This window comes from Microcebus murinus, chromosome 14, assembly GCF_040939455.1.
Source record: "Microcebus murinus isolate Inina chromosome 14, M.murinus_Inina_mat1.0, whole genome shotgun sequence".
In the NCBI taxonomy this organism is placed as follows: Eukaryota; Metazoa; Chordata; class Mammalia; order Primates; family Cheirogaleidae; genus Microcebus; species Microcebus murinus.
Genome location: NC_134117.1, coordinates 6,034,630 through 6,049,178, shown reverse-complemented (window position 1 = coordinate 6,049,178; position 14,549 = coordinate 6,034,630). Strand labels below are relative to the sequence as shown.

At 50.4% G+C, this 14,549-nt stretch overlaps 1 long non-coding RNA gene across 1 annotated transcript; it reads right to left on the bottom strand.

The window, feature by feature from the left end:
* Positions 1–6,604: 6,604 nt before the first annotated feature.
* Positions 6,605–14,056, bottom strand: LOC105880368 (uncharacterized). The gene is made up of 3 exons (XR_001158163.3): positions 13,818–14,056; positions 10,108–10,308; positions 6,605–9,839 (listed from the first exon to the last, which is right to left on the bottom strand). It is a non-coding gene; the product is annotated as an uncharacterized LOC105880368 (long non-coding RNA).
* Positions 14,057–14,549: the final 493 nt, after the last annotated feature.

The window sequence follows — 14,549 nt, the reverse complement described above, 5'->3', positions numbered from 1 at the left end:
AAAAAGAAATGGAAAAACAAAGAGATTCAGTAAGTAGCCTAAGACTTCACAGCTACAGAGTAGCAGGGCTAGGACACCTCTGAATGAATCGATGAATTGCCCCATCTAGAAATGAGCCCTTTCATATAGACTAGAACTAATTTGGACAGGTGCATGACAAACTGTTATGCAATGGTATTTTATTTTATTTTATTTTAGTTTAGTTTTTTGAGACAGAGACTCACTCTGTCGTCCAGGCTAGAGTGCAGTGGCATCATCATAGCTCACAGCAACCTCCAACTCCTGGGCTCAAGCAATGCTTCTCCTGCCTCAGCCTCCCAAGTATCTGGGACTACAAGTGCATACTATATACCATGCTTGGCTAATTTTTCTATTTTTTTTTTGTAGAGACAGGATCTCACTCTTACTCAGGCAAGTTTCTAACTCCTGACCTCAAGCAATCCTCCCACTTTGGCCTCCTCAAATTCTAGTTTTACAGACTGACCCACTGCACCCAGCCTGCAGTGGGCTTTTCTTGGGTCCATTTTGCCTGGCTTAGAAGCTCTTTAGTTTGGTTAGATCTCCAGTCCGAATATTTCTGGGGCCTGCTCTTCAGCACTTTCTTAGAATGGAACAAGAAAATGGGACAAGAAAAGCTCGTTTCCCTAAATCTCAGTGAAGTCTCTGTCTCTGGACAATGTGCCCATCCAACAGGAAGTGGTGGGTGTCGGGGAGGGCTGAGGGGTGTGGCCAGGGAGTAGCTTGGGTGGCTCTGCAGCGAGGTGGGCGCCCGTCACGTAAACCCCTGTGCGGACAGGAAAGGGGAGCGCTCTCGGGGTGTGATTTAAAGAGATGAAGCCTCAACGTGTTGGCGAATGCCTAGCGCTTAAGTGGAGTTATGATTTTGGAGTAACGGTTATTATGCTATGCTCTCTGTCTGAGGGTACTCTGGAATAGAAGAGGTTTTTCCTCTATTCTGCAAGATAATTACTTCAATTCGCTCACATGGATGTTTAATTTTATAACGTTGCTATTGGGCCCGGAAAAAAAAAAAAGTCCCTCCAGAGCCCATTATTAGCATCCTGAAAATGGAAAGCATAATCTCCGAACAAATAGCTGGAATAATATTTTGCCAGGGTTTTATTTTTGCATTGTGAAGGAGGAACTCTATGCAGTTGTTCTCTCTCTCTCTCTCTCTCTTTTTTTCCTTTACTTTTGGAATTTGGCATGCTAGAACAAAAAAACACTTTAGCAACAAAGGAAACCAGACTGAATGGAGTGGAAGAGGGTGGGAGGCCTCGTTCCTAAAACAGTCTCGGAGCTCAGCGGTCATGCCATTGGTAGACAGGTGCCAGGCGCCTGCAGAGGTGAGGCCTGTCTCCAAGGAGAGCCCAACCTCCTGCACCTGGCCTAGTGGCTCCTGTGTGGTGGTTTGGACCCCAGATTGCACCATCCCCCACCCCCATTGATTTTGTCCCTTGCATCTGTGAGCTCAGGGTGTGGCATCTCTCAGGGGCGCCCTCAAATGACCAGCTCTTGTAGCACACTGCACTGTCGGCCACAGCTGGGCTGAATGCTCCACCCTCGCCCTTCTGCTCTCTGGGCTTTGGGTGGCAGGTGGTTTTGGACCCGAGTTTCCCGGCCCCCAGCCTGAGGGTTTGGATCATGCTATCCCAGGACCAGAGGGGGCCCAGTTCAAACATCACCCTGATACTGGAGGAAACGACAGTGGCTTTCCTCTTGCCTGAGTTCTCTCACTATCTGCAGGCAATTGGTGCCAACATAACCCACACTCACTGATGTGCGGGTCACCGTGGATTTGCGCTGGGGCTTCCTGCGCCCATGTCTGGCCCCGGGAGAGTGTGCAAGAGCTCCACGCCCTGTCTGGCAGCCGTAGCCCCTCGGAGCAAGTCACAGGTGCTCGAGGCCTCACTGACCTGAAGCAAGCTGGGCTGGACAGTTGTCTTTAGTGATTTATTAAAATATGTGATTTTCATGGTAAGTGATTATATTTAATAAGTGACTATAATAAAGTGATTTATAAAATACACTTATTAATTTATTGGTACAGGGAGCCCTCACTTATTCGGAAACATGCTTTAAAACTGTAATTTAGGAATGCAACTTAACTTTTGAAAGAATACACTGAACAGTGCCATCTGAACGACGCGATGACGTGGTACACTGAGGACTTGATGCTGGCGTGCATCTTAGAATCCCGGTTCCCGTCCCCACATCCTGGGATTGTGGGCTGCACGAATGGGAGGTTGTGCAGGAACCTTCCGGATGTGGCCGATTTTCCCTGGATGCAGAGGTGGAGAGGAGGGACTGGGCTGACTGTGCCACAAGAACAAGTGCACTAATGCGGATGATCCTTTTAATTATATCTTCCGTGTTACATGCTAATACGTTAGCCAGTTAGACCTCCCTTCCCCCTCCTCCCCTCCAGAGAACTCCCCCCTCTCCTTTCCCTGTGCCTCCTCTCCACCTCCCCTCCCCCTCATGCCCTCCCCCTCATGCCCTCCCCCTCATCCCCTCCTCTCCCCCTCATCCCCTCCCCTCCCCCCTCCCCCTCTCCCCTCCCCACTGCCTCCTCCACACACACTTCAAGCTTTATTTCATCCACTTAATGCACTCTGCTCTGTGCTCAGGTACTTAAAATCTCCCATTACTATCACTCTGGCTCTTTTACGGCTTTTTTATTTGCTCTATCATTTCACAGTCCAGTTGTTCTTTTCGGTCAGGTGGACTATAAAATACCCTGATAACAAGTTCACACTAGGAGCCGGCGGTGGGCTCCATCTGCAACGGCCGCAGCCTCTCCGTCCCGTGTGTCCCAACTCAGCGCCTTCTCCTGCCGCTGCCGCCCGGGGACGGATTTCCGTGCTCCTCTGTCGGCTGCTCCGAGGAGATCTGCCTTCACACGCACGATTTTTCTTTTAAATAATCCAGGCTTCTTCACCCTTGCTCCTTAATTACCTGTCTTCTCTAAATGCATAGGGCTATGCGTTAACACTGTTTCTCCCCACACAGCGTCGGCACACGTGGGAGGGAATCGGTCTCCGGGAGAGTGTCACTGGCACGTGGCCTTCCTCTGTGTCTTCACGGGCTCAGGTGGGAGGGTCACCGGCTGACAGCCTCACCCCCTCCCGGGGTCCACCGCACGTTGCCACTTACCTGTTCTGTGACCTTGAGCCCGTCTGAGCCTTAGTTTCCCCTCGTTTCTGGGATAGGGGGATGACCAGGCTGCCTCCCTCTTCCCTCGGGAGTTATCCTGAGGGAAGAACGAGATGACCACGGAGGCACCTGGCCACACTGGCTTTCGCCCCGTGGGTCGGCGGGGCTCTTGTCTCCCCAGGGACAGTGTCTCACGCAGGAGCCCCGCCCTTGCCTCTCCCGTCCCGCTCGTCCTGATCTCAAGAAAGAACGGTCCTGCGGCCACAGTCCGAACCCCGACGCCGCTACTGCCCGCTCTGAGACCGGCCTGCGCCAACCAGACTCAGCCGGTCCTCAGTGGCCGCCCCCTGCATGAGGACGCGTGGGCGTAGACCCGCCGGATCAGATCCAAGACCACATTTAGGCTCACATCGACCGATAACGGGTCAACTTTTCCACTCGTTTTACTGATCCAAACTCTCTTCAGGGTTTATCTTCCAAAAACACATCCATGGCTTGTAATGTCATCGATTAGAATCTGGTATCAACTGAGCCAAAGCCAAGGGTACGATCATGGCTATTTTTCTTTTAAAAAATAATAAAAAACTCATTACACAGTAACTGTATGCCGGGCTAAGTCTGAGTGAGGCTAAGTGCCAGGCTACGTGCTCAACAAACACCGAGAACTTGAAAAGCTCTGTGACGTGGGCATTATATTCACCCATTTTACAGATAAGGAAACTGAGTCCGAGCGAGGCTAAAAGTCTTTGCAAGGTCACGCAGGTAGAAAGTAAGTGGCAGAGGGGATGCAAGCCACTGTCGGATACCGGCCCCCAAATTCGAGATCTGGGAGGGGCTGCGTCTCTCAGTCCCTCACCACCCACAGCCACCATCTCTAGTCAAAACCTGCCAGCGGACCAAACTGCTGAAGGATGGAGAACATCAGCTCCGTGTTGAAGGATGGAGAATCGATCACCTGCAATCATTCTTCACATTGAACTCCTGCCATGCCCATTACCGGCTGGAGCATAATAGGGCTGTTCCTAACGGCAGCAGTCCGTTCATAGCACATCAATCTGATTTTGCATAAAATCTCCGAACTTTTTCTTCTCAATTTATCCAGCTAAGAATAATAATCTAAAACTGAGATTCTTCTCTCCTCCATCTTATTTCTCTCCGAGGTACTTTATCCTTTTCTGAATAGAAAGCACCTTGAAAATAGGATGAATGGATCAATTTGTCTGTAGGACATGAAATCTGCTTATTATTCCCGATAACTATATTTATCTATAACGTACCCCTATCCATTTCTAAAAATTATTTGAATTGACTTAGAGTAACAAATATACAGGTGCCGAGAGCATTAAGACAAAGTGAAAAAAATGAAAGACCAGAGGCGTGGAGGGGAATGTAGGATATTCAGCCAAGTGAGAGCTTCATGAAAGTGCTATGTCTAGCGCACATTAATTATAATAGTAATGATCATTACATCTGCCATTTGTCAGCACATACTCTGTTCCAGTTGCTTTATAGACACTATTTCATTAAAGCCTCCCGACTGGCCTGCAGATAGGTACTTTGGTTTCTGGTTTCAAGATGGAGTGACAGTCCAGTGGTTATGGTAATTTGCTAAACGCCCCAACTTCTGCAGGTCCCAAAGTACACTACTTGCCTGCAAGATCGTCTTGTACAAGCTGCATAGAACTCTACCCCACAGCCTCCTGGCCCTGCTACATTTCCTCTTAGACCACTTGCTCCCTGTTTTCCAGACTATCATGCCTTCTGGACTAGCCCGATGCAAAGAGACTTTAGCCACGGGGCAGCTCTGCCTCCCAGCCCTCTCTCTGAGGAGTGCAACCTCCCAGCACAGCAGTGCTACCTCCCGTTGGCCCCATTATCCTGAGCAGGCCTTGATCTAGTCCTTAACCCACTGCATGGCACTGCCTGCCCACCCATCCTCCTTTCTTCAAGGGCACCAGCTCTCCCCAGTTGCCCCTGAGTGATTTGTGTATTGCAAGGGCCCAGTGAGTATATCTTGAATAACTGAATGAACCACTAAGTGATGGAGAGATGAATGGATATGGTCAGAAGCCATGGGTATGTCAAGCCTGTCGGTCTCCAAAGTTTGGCTCTTGTGACTTACTGAGCTGTGCACAAACATACTGCAGCTCGGAGTGTATTGTCCAACCTCAGGCCACCATCCATCCTGGGTTCTAAGAGGATGTCGCCCCCTGGAGTTGTGCAATGGTGCAGCTCTGTGCTCCCTCTGCCACTTCCACATTTTGCAAAGGCTCCTTGGCAGCAGAAAAGTCTAATCACTGCAATTCCAGAAGGCTGGATATGCCCTAGTGTCTTCAGCAAGGAATCTTGCTATGGCACTGCAGGCCCATCCTTGATGGAAGGCCACAGGGCTTGGAGTAGGACCAAACTTGACTGCCTTCACAAGTTGTGGCAGCTCTCTACCCTGGAAAGCAATGCTAGAATATTTCATGAGAGTCACACTTGGCTTCCTCATAATGCCCATTGAATAGATTGTTTTGATGGAAACATCACACATCCATTTTGTGAAAAGCCAATGATATTTGCACCCAGGAATTCAATAATAGGACATGAAACTCAGGGAAAGAAATAATCAAATTGTCCACCCAGAGTGGAGTTAAAATTGTCATAAACATTGATCCTTCATTGCAGGGAACAGAAATAATAAACAGTTGCTGAAATTGCATAGCTGCAGAGAGATTTCATTCTCTAATTGTCAAAAAGCATTAAACATCAACTATTTATTTTGCAGCAGAGGAAGCAAAAACAGACTTCAGTGCATCCCTTCACCAGAGGTTGTCCCTAATTGTCATGCATAGATTGCAGCAGAGGTTACTGAGAAAAATTGTTTGCATTTATTAATCAAAAGGAGTCAAAGGCACACAAAGATATCATCAAGACTCCCTTGTGCTAGGGGGAGGCTGACAACTAACATTCCTGATGAAGTGTTTGCGGAGTGTTTGCAATCTGTTCAAAGCCTTTTTTCTTTGCAGGTGCAAACCTTTCTATCTGAAACATCAAAGAAACAATTGAAAATTAAACAGAGTAAACATCGAGATACAGGTTTCAATCTTCCATTTTTTAAGACAATGGGAGAGGTATAATTAATTTCAAAGCAATATTTGTGTTCTTTCAAAACTCATTTGTGCACATTAGCATTTCATTAGTTGTGTATTAAGCACTGTTGCTCCTTTCCCCCCCTCTCTTTTGCCCCCTTTGTTTTTTAAAAATTAGAAAGTTGAACTACTCCTGAGATGTCTTTTACTCCAAAGCATCCATGCATAGATAATTATCTTGCTCAGCCTGTTTGATCAGTAGAATAAGTCAGAACTGCTTGGGTAAAGTCATGCAGCGAAAAATAGATTAAGGGAGAAAGAATTCCTTTCTGGTGATAGTAAGAACTTCAGAAGCAAATATAACCTCCCTAAATTTTGCTATTGAGTAGTGTATTTTAATATACTCATAGTAGGTACTTTTTACTATGTTGATTTTCTTTCATTGCTTTTCTCTGTTTAGTTTTAAATTTAACTCCACTCAAAATAAACTAAATAAAAATACAATCGGCACATATTATTTTGTCTGTCACCTGAATGTTAGTAGCATGTTTTTTATGTTTTGTTTTTAAACCATATCTGGTTTTTGGACATTATATTCAACCGGCCTGCATTATCTGAGTTAGATACTAATAACTTTCTGCCTTAAGGTATATTAATTTTATACATCCTGGGCAGGAGATTAGCTTTGTCAAGCAGTATACAAGGTCACCCATGTGAATAAAAATACAGCCTTTTATTATGCTCCATAAAATGGCACAATTTAACACAAATTCTGTGGTCATTAATGTTTTTTAGTAAATAAGAGTACTATCAGAGATTTCGATTAGAAATATTTATTGAGATAACAAATCATTCCGTTAATTTGTCCATCATTCAATTATAATGTGTACAATTATCCTATTAGTGTTTAAAAATCCTTAATTTTGGTAGCTCCAGCAGGTGGGGACTATTTGCTGGAGGAAAATTCAGGATGGGAGACCAGCTGGGCTTTACCCCTGATGTGGGGGGGTTGCCCCAAGCCCACTCCTGGGACAGCTGCATTTGAAGCTTGCTCTGTGCACACCAGGTGCAACAGGACATGACTGGGCCCACCGTCTATCTAATCAGAGCAGATTTTGCAAGTGCTTATCGAAGGCGTGTTCTGTGTCCAGCATCAGCCTTGTAACAAGCTGTGATGCCGTGGGATTCCACAGCATTAGAATGTGCTCACGGATACCACGCCACCCCCGCTTCCTGGGGTGGCACTTCCTTCCAAAACTAAGACTGTTTGAACAATGATTTATTTTTAGATTGCCCTTGACCATTACAGAGTGTTTTGAAGTGCTATAACCGGAAAGTCATAAATGTTTTATTTGAGTGACTTTAAAGCCATGATACAGGACTGCTCCAGTGTCCCCTCAACTCAGAGCTGAAAATGTAGGAGGAATTAATATCACAAATGACAAAGTGTTTTAAAACCAAGAACCATCAAAATAGCCATAGATTGCCTGGTCCAGTGGTCGTAGCCTTGGAGGGACACGGCTGAGCATGAGTAGCTCTTTGACTTCCTCTCTTGCATGGGAGATGTGCTGTTATCCTTCTGATGGTGCCCCCTTTGCTGGGTCTCCACTAGGGGAGTCCTAAAACACGACAAGAGGGGTTACTTAGCAGCCTGGCAGATCTGTATTTTAACCTTGTATCCCAAGGGAAAGAGAAGAAAGGCTCAGTTCATGATGAGTCCATCTTATCCTTGTTTTAAATCTAATCGGTTTCTTTAGGTTGAAAATTGCTCGTTCAACCCAAATGGGAAATGAAGGTGTTTTGGTCCCTAAGCCGGAATGAGAACTTTCGGGTTTCCCCACCTCTCTGAGACGGGCAATGAGTATGAGGATTTTTCTTTTCAAAATCAGAAACAAGGTTAGACTTTTCCCAGGAGCGGCATGAAAACACTCTCCCCGTGTGATCTCTGAAGTCGAGTCCCGCGGTGAGAAAACGGGCAGCAGCCCTGGGGAGTCATTTCTGTCCCCAAGCTAGCTTCATCCCCTTGCGATATAGCTTCTGCCCAGGAGCAGCGCTAACTTCCCAGGTGAGGCAAAGCCAGCTGGGGCTCTGCAAAATCGCAGAGAAACCTAAAGGGGAAATCTTCAGAGGACTCGTTTTCTGTGCCTGTGGGGCTCCCTTCAGGTGCGCGTCAACTCCCTGTCGCCTCGCCACTGCCCCGGCGCCCCCGCGCTCCCTGTGCCGGCTGCGCCGCTTAGATCTTCCTCCGCTGTCATGCCGGAACATCTGACAAGGTCACTCGGAAGTGCACCAGCTCACAACTGTCAGCCTCTCTCAAGCAAGTGGTGGTTAAAGAGCGCGCTGAAGTTCCCGGTAATTTACTCCTTCAACATGTCCCGGAGGCCGTGTCTCGACGCTGGAGTGGGTCGGCAGAGGACACGGTTTTGCAGCTGAAGAAGGGCCTGCGCCCGGGGGGACTCGCAGCTGGAAGGACAGTCACGTCCTGGGAGGCTTCCCAGACAACAGGGGGTGCACGCCTCATGCTCCCGGTAATGAGGGTTAAGTCTAGGGTAGCTTTGTTTATCTGCGAGGTCACTAATTTCAATGACTTCTTTTCAAAGACTTCCTCCGGAGAGGAGAGGAACAGTTCCGCTCAGATGTGGAGTTATGGTGTCTTCAGTGTGAAACACTGTGGTTTTCTTTTGAGAGCCTGAGGCCACATACTGATCAAGAAATACAAATTCCATCTTACGCGGAGCACAGTGATTCGAACTGTGGTGAAAACTCAGAGCGCGTGGCTTCCCCGAATTTCATATGCCTACCGAGACTCGAAAACTATTAAATTCTGGGGAGATTAAGATTTTCGATTGGAGTCAACTGAAAGCACACACAGGATTATGTCATTCCTTTCTCACGGTTCTGCACGACTCGCCGTGTGAGCCAAGGGGGAGGCGCTGGCGCACTCATTTCTGTGTCAGATGTTTGGTGAGCGCGTGCTATGTGAGACAAGGTCCCTCGGCTCGGGGCATGTGCCCCGGGCGGTTCAGTTGCAACAGCACCTACGGGTGGGCTTTCGTCACTGCCTGGTTGTGCTGGGTGCTGGGGACAGAGTAAGCGAGATAGGCCATTTCTGTCCTCCCCAGGCACAAGCGCCACGAGATGCTGACGGGAAACAGAGGACTGTATCGTTATTTAATCACCATGTGGCCGGTGCTGCCAGCCCTCGGAACCGGGCGCCCGTCCACGGGCAAGGAGCTGAGGGAGGCTTCGCGGGGAAGTGATGCAGGTGCCGGCAACACAAGGCCATCCCAGAGAAAACATTTTTTTTTTTAAGAATTATATTTGCGATCGTTTCTTTTTAAAGCATCGAAGTGGTCACTGTGTGAAAAACCAGAATTTGCATTTGTCGTGTGGTTTGCTGCCGTCTTTGCGCTTCATCGCATTTTGCAGGGAGGGGCGATCGTCGCTCCTGCGCGTCAGCTTCTACGAGCCTCACCCTGGTTCCGGTCTGGTTCTAGGCGGGGAGCGGAGGAGGCTCGGCCCCGGGGACCAGACGGAGGATGCCGGGCGTAAGGGCGAGGGGAAGCCCCGGTGGGGTGATCGGGTTTGCCTCCAGGATCCTTCTCTCTCCTGTGGGTTTAGGGGAGGAGGGTGGCAGGGGCGAGGCAGCTCCAGGCTACGCCTCCTCCCGCAGCCTGGCTCCTGTGGCCCATCCCACCTGCTCACCTGCCTCTCTCCCCCTTCTCAGCTGCCGGCCGATCCCAGACACAGACCCTGGAGACACTCGGTCACCCGCCCATCCCCAAACAGCTCAAACGCGCCAGAGAACTGGCCTCCATCCTCAAAATCAGCACACAACACTACCTGACGGTCCTTCTAACCGCCCTTGGCGTATTACCTTCCTCGTCTTCAGAATAACCATTTCGCACTTCCCTTGTCTTCTCGCTCCCCAACGCTGCTTCTCCACCACCGCCAGCTACTCCCTCCGCACCACCGGGGTCCTCTGACCTCAGACGCCATCGCTGCCCGCTGGAGGACCGCACTCAGCCGTGCTGCTTTTCCTTCTGTTCCCCAGATGCGCCAAGCTCCTACTCGCCTCCTATAACCCAGAGGAAAAGACACTGTCATCTTCCCACCAACCAGCGCCCGGCTGCCGCGCCCACACCTGTGCTCAGCCTCCCCTCTCTCTGCGTGCGGCCGGGGACACAGCCTGGGACAAGGCCCTGCCTCCCGGAAAGCAGCCCTTCCTCCCAGTGTCCTGGCCCCAGCCCCTCGCGCCCAGCACGCGGCGACCGCACTCTCATTTCTGCAGCACCAGTCTCTCTCCCTCTCCACTGGATCCTCTCCTCGAGCATTTAAGCGTGTTCGAATATGTCCCACGGGGCTCACCGCCACCAAAAAGCCCCCCGTGACTCTGCAGACCCACCGCCCTGCTCCTACCCCGTTCAAGCTCCCTGGACGTGTTGAGGCACATCTGTTTCTGCCCACGCCGGCCTCCCCCCAGCTGTCCCCCATCCACCGACGCTGTGCTCGTCAAGGTCACCAATGACCCACAAACTGTCCTCCGCGGTGATCCTTTTCTGTTCACGTCTCATTTGACCTCATTTGAGAATTAACCGCTCTCCCCTTGAATGCACGTCCTTTGTCTCATCCTGGTTTCGAGGTCGCCTCGCTCCCCAGCGGCTTCCCCTCACCTCCCTGGCCGGCTCCTCCTGCTCTGCGGAACCTACATGTCTGTGGCCCCAGTGCTGGCAGGCCCCCGTGTCGCTCTGTCTCCCTCCCTCGTAGATTTCATCTAGTCCCACGGCTTTAACTACGACCTGTGCGTGCTGAGACGCCAGGTGCAGACGTCCAGCCCTGACCCCCCCGCTGGGCTCCCGACCCCTGCATCGAGCCGCCTACCCGGCCACTCTGGGCACCTCGGACTGAACACAGCCGAACAAAACTCTTGACTTTGCACCCAGCCTTCCCCCACGGACGCACCCGATCACACACTAGGGCAAAAGCACGTGGGCCTCTTCGCCAGCCTTTGGCACTGCGGGGATTCCTCTACCACCCGCCACTCACCCAAGCCACACCCAAGCTCTGTCCCTCCTTTGCCCGCCTGTCCCACACAACCGGCTCCAAACCGTCTCCTCAGTCCCTCCACGTCTCCCCATCTCGCTGCTCCCACCGCGTCCAGGCTACCTTGTTCTTGCCTAGCTGAGGGCAGCAGCCTCCTGACGGGTCCTCCTGTGTCCGCCCGTGCCCCTGGCAGTACACGGGGACACAGCGGCTGGAGTGATCTCTGAAAACCACCAATCTTCCTGGGCCATTGATGTGTGTGTTACACCCTCCACCAAACTAAGCTCCAGAGCACTGGTAGCAAAATCTGGGCCCTTTAATCCAACCTGTAAGTCCCTACCCAGGCTGCCACCCTCGCCCCCCATGGCTCTGACCTTAGCTACCAACACCCTCCCCGTCGCTGACCGTAGTCTGGTCACTCTGGTCTTTCTTCTGTCCCTCGCATTTGTCAGGCTCTGTGCTGTCTCAGGGCCCCTGCACCTGCAGTTCCCTCTGCTGGGGTGCTCAGCCGGGACTGTGTGGCTGGCTCCTCCCTGCGGCTCCCAACAGCCCCCTCTTCCCCAGGTCTGTCCCCGATCAACTTTCCTGCTCCCGCCTCCCACTAACCACTGGAATGCATTTCCCGATTGCACTTACCCCCGTCTGACACCCTCTTGTTGGTTTGCTCTGTGTGTGTGTTTGCTGTCTGTCTCGCCCCTCCTCCACTAGAACCCATGCTGCCGAGGGTGGGGATCTGGTTCCTTTTGTTCACAAGGTCCCCAGCCCAGAACAGTGCCTGGCATACAGCATGTGCTCAAAAGCTCTTTGTTTACTAACAAGTGAGCTCAACGGAAACCTCCATAAATGCTGCATAAACTATGACTTAAATAACTGCCACATGGGCAGGGCACAGCCCATGCCCTGTGCCCTGACAAGGACGAAATGGTGCTCGGATATTCGTATTCCAGCTCTGAATTTCAGCCCGGAGCTAGTTCTCTTACATAAGGTTCTCAATGACTCTGGGATGTAGGTCTTGGTATTCCCATTTTACAGATGAAGAAACTGAGGCTCACAGAGATCGAGTGACTTGCCCAGGGTCACGCAGGGAACAGGAGAGACGGGCACTGGCCCAGCTACACTGGTTGTTTATGGCCCAAGTTTTCAATGCTGACTTGAGAGGCAGGACCCAGATGTGTGGCCAAACATTATTCTGCATGTTCCTGTGAAGATGCGTTTTGGATGAGGTCAACATTTAAGTTGGTGGACTCTGGGGAGAGCGGATTGCCCTTCATGAAGTGGGGGGCTTCATGCCATCAGCTGAAGTCCCGCGCAGGAAGGAGTTCTGCCAGCAGCCGCCTTGGCCCTGCCCCGAGACGACGCCTCCCCGCCCAGCCCGCCAAACTGGTCGTTTCTCTGCAGAACCTTTGAAAGGAAATAAGATTTAAACTCTGCTTTGTAGGACTTCAAAGCCGATATTCTTTCCGCTGTGCTGTGGTGCTTCCCAGATGAAAAGGGAAGAAGCAGGCGTGTTGGGGAGCGAGAGATAAAGATGTGCAGAGGCCCGAAGAGCGAGTGCACCTGCCTGTCTGCCGCCGCGCAGGGCGGCCCAGCCCGTCCATGGGCCCGATAAGCGGGGTCAGCTCCAGACACGAGAATCCCTGGGCCATCTGAGACCTCATGGTGACAAGACAAGGATGATGTCTGGCAGGCGTGCAAGTGGGTAAAAAAGAATCCTGCCCAAACCTTGAATGTTTTACAACTCCAAATTACAAGCTGGCGAAACCTAACATCAAGATACCTTATGATTCCCCGGGGCAACGCGTGAAGTCTCCATCTCGGGATGCTAACAACAAGATAACGCCTGGTCCTAAGACAGCCAAACAGGGGCTTTGACGAGACCGTTGTTGCTCAAACTCCCACAATGTGTCTGTGACAATACAGCCAAAAAAGGCACTTTGTTGAGAAGTTCGCAGAATTTAATCCAATTAGTAATTCAAGCCCTTAATGTGCTATTATGTCCAAAAATGCTTTTAAATTGCCGTGTTTTTAATGGAAAGATGAAAAACAGGGATATTTTATTAAATATTTATCTCATTAATAAACACAAGATAATCATTGCTTTTTATTCTGAATTAACTTTTCCATTTGGGTTCAATGCACATTTCACAGGCGTATTCTTTCCTCGTGATGTGAGGGGACTTAATCACAAAAGCACAATTGGACTTCTACTCCGTATGAAAACGAAGCAAATGAAATTGCTTTTCCCTCCGACGGTTGTCGTTACCAAGACGCACAATTGAGTATGACAGTTTTCTGCTACTCAGGAATTGTTTTGGGATGAAGTTTGGAGATTATATGCAATTATACAACAGTAAAATTTCCATGACCATTCATGTTCAAGGACTTATTTTAAAAAATATAAAAGAAAGCCTAACTACAGAATAAATGGAACTTCCATAACAAATGTTCTTTATACCTCTGTTACATCGGTATAACAGAGATGGTGTTATGTCAGAAATCAGCACAGTATAGCGAAAATGTATAGCAGGAAGCAAACAGACCTACCTGTCCATTCGGTCTGCAGTAAATGTCTGCACAGCATGCCATCTTTTTGTACCTCCTTTTCTATCCCTCGAATATTTACCGTCCTTCCTCCCCATACAGCTCTTTCTTCTCTGCTACACGTAGGATGAAATGGAAGCTGGGGAACAGGGTGTCCAGGATGTTCCTGGCAGTGAGGTCTGCGGACGGTTTCTCCCGGCAAGAACCAAGGCCCCGGATGCTGCCTGGAGCCTGCAGGCTGCGCCCGGTAACAGCGCAGGGGCGGGTGTGGGAGAGGTGTGCAAACCCGCACAGCCTGCAGTGGTGTAACGTGGTGGCACGCCCCACTTTCCAAAGCACGCCCCTCAGAGGCAGGGGTGTATGCGGCCCCTGGCTGGCTGGACTCTGGGTCCTGGCCTTGCATCTCTTTACGGCCACTGACCCCACAGTACAAAGGGTGCATCATGGCGCCCGACTGAACCCTGGACTCATGCAGCAGCCGAGCTACCGCGCTCCTCACCGTGGTTGGCTCAGAGCTCTCTGCTCCGGCTTCTGCTCGGTTCTCCCTACCTCGCTACAGCCAGGTGCCTGGCTCCGTAGTCCTCACTCTGGGGTGGAAAGTCAGTCCATTTGCCCATCTACCTCCTGCTACACTCCTTCTGCAGGGGCCTGCATCCTGCCCTAACCCAACCCCAACTTCAAACAGTCAGATCTTCTGGAACAAATGACTGTCGCCTGCCAGACATCTGATGTGTC